This window comes from Callorhinus ursinus, unplaced genomic scaffold (genome assembly GCF_003265705.2).
Source record: "Callorhinus ursinus isolate GAN/ISIS: 27379988/994484 unplaced genomic scaffold, GSC_fseal_2.0 scaffold2, whole genome shotgun sequence".
NCBI lineage: Eukaryota > Metazoa > Chordata > Mammalia > Carnivora > Otariidae > Callorhinus > Callorhinus ursinus.
This window is the reverse complement of record NW_027397064.1, coordinates 91,673,401-91,684,544: the sequence shown is the minus strand read 5'-3', so window position 1 is coordinate 91,684,544 and position 11,144 is coordinate 91,673,401. Positions and strand designations below refer to the sequence as shown.

Genomic DNA, 11,144 nt, shown 5'->3' with positions numbered 1-11,144 from the left:
AGATAGCAGGAAGGGAAGAATGAAGGGGGGGAATCAGAGGGGGAGACGAACCATAAGAGACGATGGACTCTGAAAAACAAACTGAGGGTTCTAGAGGGGAGGGGGGTGGGGGGATGGGTTAGCCTGGTGATGGGTATTAAAGAGGGCACGTTCTGCGTGGAGCACTGGGTGTTATGCACAAACAATGAAACATGGAACACTACATCCAAAACTAATGATGTAATATATGGTGATTAACATAACAATAAAAAATAAAGAGTATTGTCATCAAAATAATTTTCCAACGTAAAATCAATTGGATTACATAGTTAATAAAAAGCACAAGATTATGAGGACTTTTAAAATTCGTTAAGCAAATTGTGTTATTTTCTAACCATTTGTGACTGGACTTAGAGACAAAATAACCTGTTATTTAAAATATTAGTTATATTGAATTCACATAACTTAATTTTATAAAGATGTACATGACCATTTATAAGTTCATCTCTTAGAGAGCACAAGGGTAAATGCCTTACTTATACAACACAATATCATGTTATTTTAAAGCTAGAATAAGCCCTAAATCATGCACATTTTACAAAAGAAATGGGCATACAGTGGTTAAAGTCTCTATTCAACTTAACATTAATTGAATGCAAATCGAGTGTGAGAACCCAGGTCTCTGGTGTCTTCCCACTTAATTGTTTTCACACTTATATCATAATGCCCCATTTCTAAGCAGTACCCATTTAAAAAGTAGTTAATAAATGAATGTTTTTAGTGGTTTTGTTCCTAACGGCCAGAATACGAAGACAACCCAAATGTACTTCAACTGGTACATGGATAAAAACTGGGGTACATCCATGTAATAGAATACTATTTATCAATAAAAAGGGAGCAAACTATTGCTATATACAACACATTGCATTTTGCTAAAAGAAAGAAGTCAAATTCAAAAGCCACATACCATATGATTCCATTTTTATGTCATACAGAAAAGACATCAGAGTCGAGGAGTGGGAGGAGGGGAGCAGCATGAGGGAACTTTTGAGATGATGGGGCTGTTTTGTATTTTGATTGTGGTGACAGTTCCATGCCTGTATACATTTGTCGACCTATAGAACTGCGCATTTAAAACGGATGAATTTTTTTTTTAAAGATTTTATTTATTTATTTGAGAGAGAGAGAGAATGAGAGATAGAAAGCACGAGAGGGAAGAGGGTCAGAGGGAGAAGCAGACTCCCTGCCGAGCAGGAAGCCCGATGCGGGACTCGATCCCGGGACTCCAGGATCATGACCTGAGCCGAAGGCAGTCGCTTAACCAACTGAGCCACCCAGGCGCCCAAAACGGATGAATTTACCTAAGAGAGTGAATTACACCTCAATAACACTGACTTCTTTAAAAAAGTAGTTATTATTGTGGATGTAAGAGAAAGACTAAAAGATGTAAGGACTCCTGACTTGATGTTTCAAAAAGAAAAAAGATATAGATACCTAATACAGTTAATTGAAAATGAATTTTAAATGCTGAGCAAAATTAAATAAAAGACAAAAAGGAAGTTTGGGATTTTTAGCAAGTCTCCACTAAGAAAATCTTGTTTTATGTATTTTTCATTAAACTACTGCTGTTAACAATGACAAAAGTAATCCCAGAATATTCAAGCAAGTTAACATTTATATCAATCACACTCAGAAAGAGAAAACTAGTGTGAATTACTTAGGAAGATGTTCTTTTGATTGGAATAAAGACTGTCAAATGGAGACAAGGTAAATGAAATGTAGTAAGTGACTTTGTTTCTGACCTGGTGTTCAGTAAGTGCTCAGATATTTGAATCCATGAATGAATTAATGAGTAAATAAAGATCAAGATCGTTAAATTCTGTGGGAGAGGCAAAACCCAGGCACAGAAAAAACAGGAAGGAATACTGAAAAGACTTTAGTGCAAGAGCAGTAATATTAGCTAACATTTCAAAGTTCTGAGGCAAATCACATTCAAAAATAGAGCCAAAGCAGGGGCGCCTGGGTAGCTGGGGGTCTCAGTCAGTTTAGCATCTGGCTCTTGATTACAGCACAGGTCATGATCCCAGGGTTGTGAGAGTGAGCCCTGAGTTGGGCTCTGTGCTGTGTGTGGAGCCTGCTTAAGATCCTTTCTCTCCCTCTGCCCCTCCCCCACAAAAAAGAAAAAAAAAAAGAGTCAAAGCTAAGTCTAAAACTTTTAATGTGTACAAATAGCCTAAATGTCCATCAGTGCTTGAGCCGATAAAGAAGTCATGGTATATATATATATATATATATATATATATATATATATACACTGGAATATTATTTGAGAAAAAAGGAAATCCTGCCATTTGCCACAACCTGGATGGAGTGTGAGGACATGATGCTAAGTGAAATAAGCCAGAGAATGATAGATACTGCATGGTATCATGTATACATACAATCTTTGGACAAAAAAGAAAGAGAGCAGCAAACTCACAGTAACGGAGAGTAAAAAAGTGGTTGCGGGGCTAAGGGACAGGGAGAATGGGGAGAGGTTGGTAAAAGCGTACAAACTTTCAGCTGTAAGATGAGTAAGGTCTGAGGAACTAATGGACAGCATTGTGACTACAGTTGATAACAGTGTTGTATGACTGAGGTTTGGTGAGATGGTGCAACTAGGATGGTCTCAACAAAAGAAAACAAAATGAAAAACCCAGAAAAGTATAGATATGTGCGATGAGTGATGTGTTAAATGTATAGGGGAAATCCTTTCACACTATATACGTGTGTCAGGTCATCATGATGCATACGTTATAGGTCTTGTAATTTGTTTTTCTGCTATACCTCAGTAAACCTAAAATTATAAAAAATACTGGATATGTAAGCTTTTAATATTGAAACAAGATCCATTTGCAGGATCTTGTTATGAGAAAAATCGTTTCCTATCTAGGGTTTGAAGAATAAAATTCTGGTTAGGTTAGGCAGGGCCTGGTAACTGGGTAACTTAGGAATATAGACACACATATACACACACATCCTACATACTTTAGTACAAAATGAAATCATTTTACAGCCTAATATTCTATATCTCTTTCTAAGGAATAGCATACAACCCCAACCTTTAGGCCTACACAGACAAATTTAAGATTTATTTGATGGTAGTGGACCTAATCCTAATAGAAATAAATAACTTTTACATAACTCAGTTTCATAAAACCAAACCTAAGAGCAATTATGCACCAACATCTGGTATAATGACTGGTATATTTTCTTGTCCTCAAAAGCCTACCAATCCTCATAGCTGAACCCACTTAAACATCACTAGATTCTGGGACCAATATGATTCCAAGGCAGCAGAAATTTATAAATTACAGATGTTTCCTGGCTTGCTTATCCCTAACAACTATGACAAAGGAGCACAATTCCAAGAACTGAGCCATGTTCAATTCTGTGTGTGTGTAGACCATACCACCAAGTAACTCTATGCCATAGCTATGGTTACCTGGCTTTGCTTCTGGCAGTGGGTTCATGGATCATTTTCTTAACTTCTATTTCTCTGGAAAGAGGGGTTTGTTTCCTACCCTAATTTTCTGGAAAGTAGAAGTCTTTCTGCCTCAGATTCTATTACTGGATCTTTTGCTTGCTGCTCATCCTTTGCTTGCTGCTAAATTTACTTGGAGCCTGTCTACCTAGAATTTTGTGTACTTCATGCAGTGGGGCCAACAGTTATCTCTGTGTTAACCTGCCAGGCACCTTAATTAAATTCCCTAATATTGTCTGCTACTGATATCAGGGTCACAGGTCTTCAACAGGGATGTGTGGAAACAAAAACTGAAACAAAAGGTAGGAAAAAAGTTGGGAAAAGAGAAGTTATGGATTGAAAAAAGAGAGGGAACTGACATAAATACAGGAAAGAATAAGAATAATCAAGATGTGCTGAAAAGTTAATCTCATTAGAAGTTTGAATTTATTTTTATTTTCTAGTTCCCTAATCCTGCTTTCTTGTATATTTGCTATATTACACCACATGAATAAGTTTTTAATTCCAGATATGTCATTTTTCACCTCTAAAATGAACATCAGAATCTTTTAAAATATATTTTTAGATTCTTTTCAATAGATTAAATTTTCCACTGAAATTTTTTATCTATTCATTTCTGTTGTCCACCACTTACTTGATTCTCCTGAATTAAAAAACACTGTTATTTTAAAATCTCTTTCTGATAAAACCAAAATCTGATGAACTGTGGACTCTATTACCTAATTTTCCTTTTGGTACTGTTTCTCAGCATCCCTTATATTTTTAAATGGATTCTAGAAAGTGACTGGTGAAGAAATTATAGAAGCTTTGGATGATATCTTCCCCCAGACAGAAATTAGGTTAAGTTTTCTTTTGGAATACAAATTGAGTAAAAGCAGATACCTCATTCCCTTTATGTCTTGGGTTAGGCAAGTTTATTTCATATCTGCCCTTATTCCTAGGGTATGGTCTTTACTACTAGGGGGTGTACTTCTGGAGGTCACAACAAGCCCAAGCAGGGTATTTACCAAGATTTTTCTCCCTTGACAAGGCACAACTCTGATATATGTCCTCAGCACCACAATAATGCTAAAATCTCTGCCTTGTTCTTTCTCGTCCAACTACAAATTTCTGCTGGGCTTTTTGGAGTCGCATCCTGGGCATGTACATTTTAAGAAATGGTCAATGAGACTGTCAGCGGGGCAAGATGGCAGAGGAGTAGGAGACCTGGATTTCGTCTGGTCTCAGGAATTCAGCTGAATAGGGATCAAACCATTCTGAACACCTACGAACGCAACAGGAGATCGAAGAGAAGAATAGCAACAACTCTCTGAACAGAGAAGCGACCACTTACTGGAAGGTAGGACGTGCGGAGAAGTGAATCCAAGGCGATATTCGGGAGGATGGGGGGGAGGGGGCCTCCGCCGCTTCTGGCAAGTGATAGAGCCCGGAGAACAAAATTGGAACTTTTAGAAGTCGGCTCCGCTGAGGGACGTCGCTCCAGTGGCTAAGCTGGGGGTGGAACCCTCGAGGGACAGTGTGGTCTCAGGACCCTCGGGGTCACAGAAAGACCAGGGGTGCCTGAGTGCAGCAGAGCTCCCAGGTATTGGAGCGGGGAAGCCGGCTGCAGAGACGGAGCCAAGGCGCGGGCTCTCAGCTCGGGGTTGCCATAAACTGTGATCGGTGACAGTCGGGCCACTGCTCCTCCAGCAGGGACCCAACAAGCGGCAAAGCTGGGGAGACTCCCCTTCCTCCACGGGGAGGAGTGGCGCGGGAGCGCACCGCAGGGGTCTGCTGGGTTTGGAGACTCCACACAGGGTTGGGTGGCAGAGATAGAAATGCTTGGTCACAGGCCAGGTGAGCACAGAGTGCGGCCAGAGACCGGGGAGACAGGAGTGACTGCTTTTCTCTGGGGGCGCACTGAGGAGCGGCCCCCGAGTTCTCAGCTCCTCCGGGTGGAGATTGGGAGGCCACCATTTTCACTCTGGTCCTCCAAAGCTGCACTGAGAGCTTGCAGGGAACAAAAGCTCCTGAGAGTAAACCCAAGCAGGTTGCTTAGCCCAGACCAACATGGGCAGGGCAATTCCGCCTCCGGCAAAGACATTTGGGAACCATGGCAACAGGCCCCTGCCCCAGAAGATCACCACGAAGAGCCAGCAAGCCAAGATCAAGTTTACCGATCAAGGAGAACGGGAGAACTCCAGCGCTAGGGGGAATACTACACATGGAATTCATGGCTTTTTTACCATGATTCATTAGTTTTTCAAAGTTAATTTTTTAACTGTTTTTTTTTTTAAATTTTTCTTTTTCCCTTTTTCAACCAATATCTTATCAATCCCTTTTTTAAAAAAACATTTTTTATTTTTCATTTTTAGAGTCATATTTTATACCTTCATAGTAGTTACCCTTATTTTTGGCATATATATATAAGTTGTTCTCTCTTCAAAATTTTGAGATACAGTTAATTGTAACAGATCAAAATATACCCTACATCACTAGTGTATGGCTTTGTTCTAGTCTCCTGCCTGATCACATTCTCTCCCTTTTTGTTCTTTTCTTTTTTTTTAATGTTCTTTCTTTTTTCAAACAACTTCTTATCTTATCAATTCCTTTTATAAAATCTTTTATAATTTTCATCTTTACACTGATCTTCCAACCCTTCATTGTATCAACCCTTATTTTGTACTGATATAAGTCTTTCTTCCTTTAAAATTTTAGGAGACACTTTCTTCTAACAGACTAAAATACGCCCAAAATCTAGTGTGTGGCACTGATCTATGCACTAGCCTGATCACATTTGATCATATTCTGTTTTTTTTGTTTTGTTCTGTTTTTGTTTGTTTTTATCTTTTTCTTTTTTTTTCTCTCTTTCCTTTTTCTTTCTTTCTCTTTCTTTTCCCCCGGTTTCAGGTCTTTTCTGATTTGCATAGAGTATATTTGCTGGGGACATTGTTAACCTGTTAGCATTTTGTTCTCTCATTCATCTATTCTCCTCTGAACAAAATGACAAGACGAAAAAAATCACCTCAGCAAAAAGAACAAGAGGTAGTACCCTCAGCCAGGGACCTACTCAATACGGACATTAGTACGATGTCACACCTAGAGTTCAGATTCATGACTTTAAAGATATTAGCTGGGCTTGAAAAAAGCGTGGAAGTTATTAGAGAAACCCTTTCTGGAGAAATAAAAGAGAAACCCTTTCTGGAGAAATAAAAGAACTAAACTCTAACCAAGTCGAAATCAAAAAGGCTTTTAATGAGGTGCAATCAAAAATGGGGGCACTAACTGCTAGGATAAAAGAGGCAGAAGAGAGAATCAGCAATATAGAAGACCAAATGATGGAAACTAAAGAGGCTGAGAAAAAGAGAGATAAACAACTACAGGATCACGAGGGCAGAATTCGAGGGATAAGCGATACGATAAGACGAAACAATATTAGAATAATTGGGATCCCAGAAGAAGAAAGAGAGGGGCAGAAGGTATATTGGAGCAAATAATAGCAGAGAACTTCCCTAATGTGGGGAAGTAAACAGGCATCAAAATCCAGGAGGCACAGAGAACCCCTCAGAAAATCAATAAAGATAGGTGAACAACCCGACATCTCATAGTAAAACTTACGAGTCTCAGAGACAAAGAGAAAATCCTGAAAGCAGCTCGGGAGAAGAGATATGTAACCTACAATGGTAGAAACGTTAGATTGGCAACAGACCTATCCACAGAGACCCGGCAGGCCAGAAAGGACTGGCATGATATCTTCAGAGCACTAAACAAGAAAAATATGGAGCCAAGAATACTATATCCAGCCAGGCTATCACTGAAAATAGAAGGAGAGATAAAAAGCTTCCAGGACAAACAAAAACTAAAGGAATTTGCAAACAAGAAACCAGCCCTACAAGAAATATTAAAAGGGGTCCTCTAAGCAAAGAGAGAGCCTAAAAGCAGCATAGATCAGAAAGGAACACAGACAATATACAGTGACAGTCACCTTACAGGCAATACAATGGCACTAAATTCATATCTTTCAATAGTTACCCTGAATGTAAATGGGCTAAATGCCCCAATCAAAAGACACAGGCTATCAGATTGGATTAAAAAACAAGACCCATCAATATGCTGTCTGCAAGAGACTCATTTTAGACCCAAAGACACCCCCATATTGAAAGTGAGGGGGTGGAAAACCATTTACCATGCGAATGGATACCAAAAGAAAGCTGGGGTGGCAATCCTTGTATCAGACAAATTAGATTTTAAACCAAAGACTGTAATACGAGATGAGGAAGGACACTATATCCTACTTAAAGGGTCTATCCAACAAGAAGATCTAACAATCGTAAATATGTATGCCCCTAAAATGGGAGCAGCCAATTATATAAGGCAATTAATAACAAAAGCAAAGAAACACATTGACAACAATACAATAATACTGGGGGACTTTAACATCCCCTCACTGAAATGGACAGATCATCTAAGCAAAAGATCAACAAGAAAATAAAGACTTTAAATGACACACTGGACCAAATGGACTTCACAGATATATTCAGAATATTCCATCCCAAAGCAATGGAATACACATTCTTCTCTAGTGCCCATGGAACATTCTACAGAATTATCACATCCTAGGTCACAAATCAGGTCTCAACCAGTACCAAAAGATTGGGATTATTCCCTGCATATTTTCAGACCACAATGCTTTGAAACTGGAACTCAATCACAAGAGGAAAGTTGGAGAGAACTCAAATACATGGAGGCTAAAGAGCATCCTACTAAAGAATGAATGGGTCAACCAGGAAATTAAAGAAGAATTTAAAAATTTCATGGAAACCGATGAAAATGAAAACACAACTGTTCAAAATCTTTGGGATACAGCAAAGGCAGTCCTAAGAGGAAAGTATATAGCAATACCAGCCTTTCTCAAGAAACAAGAAAGGTCTCAAATACACAAACTAAATCTACACCTAAAGGAGCTGGAGAAAGAACAGCAAATAAAGCCTAAACCCAGCAGAAGAAGAGAAATAATAAAGATCAGAGCAGAAATCAATGAAAGAGAAACCAAAAGAACAGGAGAACAAATCAACGAAACTAGGAGCTGGTTCATTGAAAGAATTAACAAGATTGATAAACCCCTGGCCAGACTTATCAAAAAGAAGAGAGAAATGACCCAAATCAACAAAATCATGAATGAAAGAGGAGAGATCACAACCAACACCAAAGAAATACAAACAATTATAAGAACATATTATGAGCAACTATGTGCCAGCAAATTAGATAATCTGGAAGAAATGAGTGCATTCCTAGATTTGTATCAACTACCAAAATTGAACCAGGAAGAAAGAAAACCTGAACAGACCTATGACCACTAAGGAAATTGAAGCAGTCATCCAAAATCTCCCAAAAAACAAAAGCCCAGGGCCAGATGGCTTCCCAGGGGAATTCTATCAGACATTTAAAGAAGAATTAATACCTATTCTCCAGAAACTATTCCAAAAAATAGAAATGGAAGGAAAACTTCCAAACTCATTTTATGAGGCCACCATTACCTCGATCCCAAACCAGACAAAGACCCCATCAAAAAGGAGAATTACAGACCAATATCCTTGATGAACATGGATGCAAAAAGTCTCACCAAAATACTAGCCAAGAGGATCCAACAGAACATTAAAAGGATTATTCACCATGACCAAGTGGGATTTATCCCTGGGCTGCAAGGTTGGTTCAACATCCGCAAATCAATCAACGTGATACAATACATTAACAAAAGAAAGAACAAGAATCATATGATCCTATCAACAGATGCAGAAAAAGCATTTGACAAAGTACAGCATCCTTTCTTGATCAAAACTCTTCAGAGTATAGGGATAGAGGGTACATACCTCAATATCATAAAAGCCATCTATGAAAAACCTACAGCGAATATCATTCTCAATGGGGAAAAGCTCTCCCCTAAGGTCAGGAACGCGGCAGGGATATCCATTATCACCACTGCTATTCAACATAGTATTAGAAGTCCTGGCCACAGCAATCAGAGAACAAAAAGAAATCAAAGGCATCCAAATCGGCAAAGAGGAAGTCAAACTCTCACTCTTTGCAGATGATATGATACTTTATGTGGAAAACCCAAAAGACTCCACCCCAAAACTGCTAGAACTCGTACAGGAATTCAGTAAAGTAGCAGGATATAAAATCAATGCACAGAAATCAGTGGCATTCGTATACACCAACAACAAGACAGAAGGGAGACAAATCAAGGATTCGATCCCATTTACAATTGCACCCAAAACGATAAGATACCTAGGAATAAATTTAACCAAAGAGGCAAAGAATCTGTACTCAGAAAACTATAAAATACTCCTGAAAGAAATTGAAGAAGACACAAAGAAATGGAAAAACGTTCCATGCTCATGGATTGGAAGAACAAACATTGTGAAGATGTCAATGCTACCTAGAGCAATCTACACATTCAATGCAATCCCCATCAAAATACCATACACTTTTTTCAAAGAAATGGAACAAATAATCCTAAAGTTTGTATGGAACCAGAAGAGACCCCGAATAGCCAGAGGAATATTGAAAAAGAAAAGCAAAGCTGGCGGTATCACAATTCCGGACTTCCAGCTCTATTACAAAGCCATCATCATCAAGACAGTATGGTACTGGCACAAAAAGAGACACATCGATCAATGGAAAAGAATAGAGAGCCCAGAAATGGACCCTCAACTCTATGGTTAACTTATCTTTGACAAAGCAGGAAAGAATATCCAATGGAAAAAAGACAGTCTCTTCCACAAATGGTGTTGGGAAAATTGGACAGCCACATGCAGAAGAATGAAACTGGACCATTTCCTTACACCACACACAAAAATAGACTCCAAATGGTTGAACGACCTAAACGTGAGAGAGGAGTCCATCAAAATTCTAAAGGAGAACATAGGTAGCAACCTCTTCGACCTCAGCCGCAGCAACTTCTTCCTAGACACATCGTCAAAGGCAAGGGAAGCTAGGGCAAAAATGAACTATTGGGATTTCATCAAGATAAAAAGGTTTGCACAGCAAAAGAAACAGTCAAGAAAACCAAAAGACAACCGAAAGAACGGGAGAAAATATTTGCAAATGACATATCAGATAAAGGGCTAGTATCCAAAATCTATAAAGAACTTCTTAAACTCAACACCCAAAGAACAAATGATCCAATCAAGAAATAGGCAGAAGACATGAACAGACATTTTTCCAAAGAAGACATCCAAATGGCCAAGAGACACATGAAAAAGTGCTCCACATCGCTCGGCATCAGGGAAATCCAAATCAAAGCCTCAATAAGATACCACCTCACACCCGTCAGAATGGCTAAAATGAACAAGTCAGGAAACGACAGATGTTGGAGGGGATGTGGAGAAAGGGGAACCCTCCTACGCTGTTGGTGGGAATGCAAGCTGGTGCAGCCACTCTGGAAAACAGTATGGAGGTTTCTCAAACAGTTGAAAATAGAGCTACCATACGATCCAGCAATTGCACTACTGGGTATTTACCCCAAAGATACAAATGTAGGGATCCGAAGGGGTACGTGCACCCCAATGTTTATAGCAGCAATGTCCACAGTAGCCAAACTGTGGAAAGAGCCAAGATGTCCAACGACAGATGAATGGATAAAGAAGATGTGGCATATATA

At 39.1% G+C, this 11,144-nt stretch overlaps 1 protein-coding gene across 4 annotated transcripts in view; it reads right to left on the bottom strand.

The window, feature by feature from the left end:
- ZRANB3 (zinc finger RANBP2-type containing 3) overlaps positions 1-11,144 on the bottom strand; it is a 311,788-nt gene that overhangs the window by 148,731 nt on the left and 151,913 nt on the right. The gene's annotated exons all lie outside the window — the stretch shown is intronic.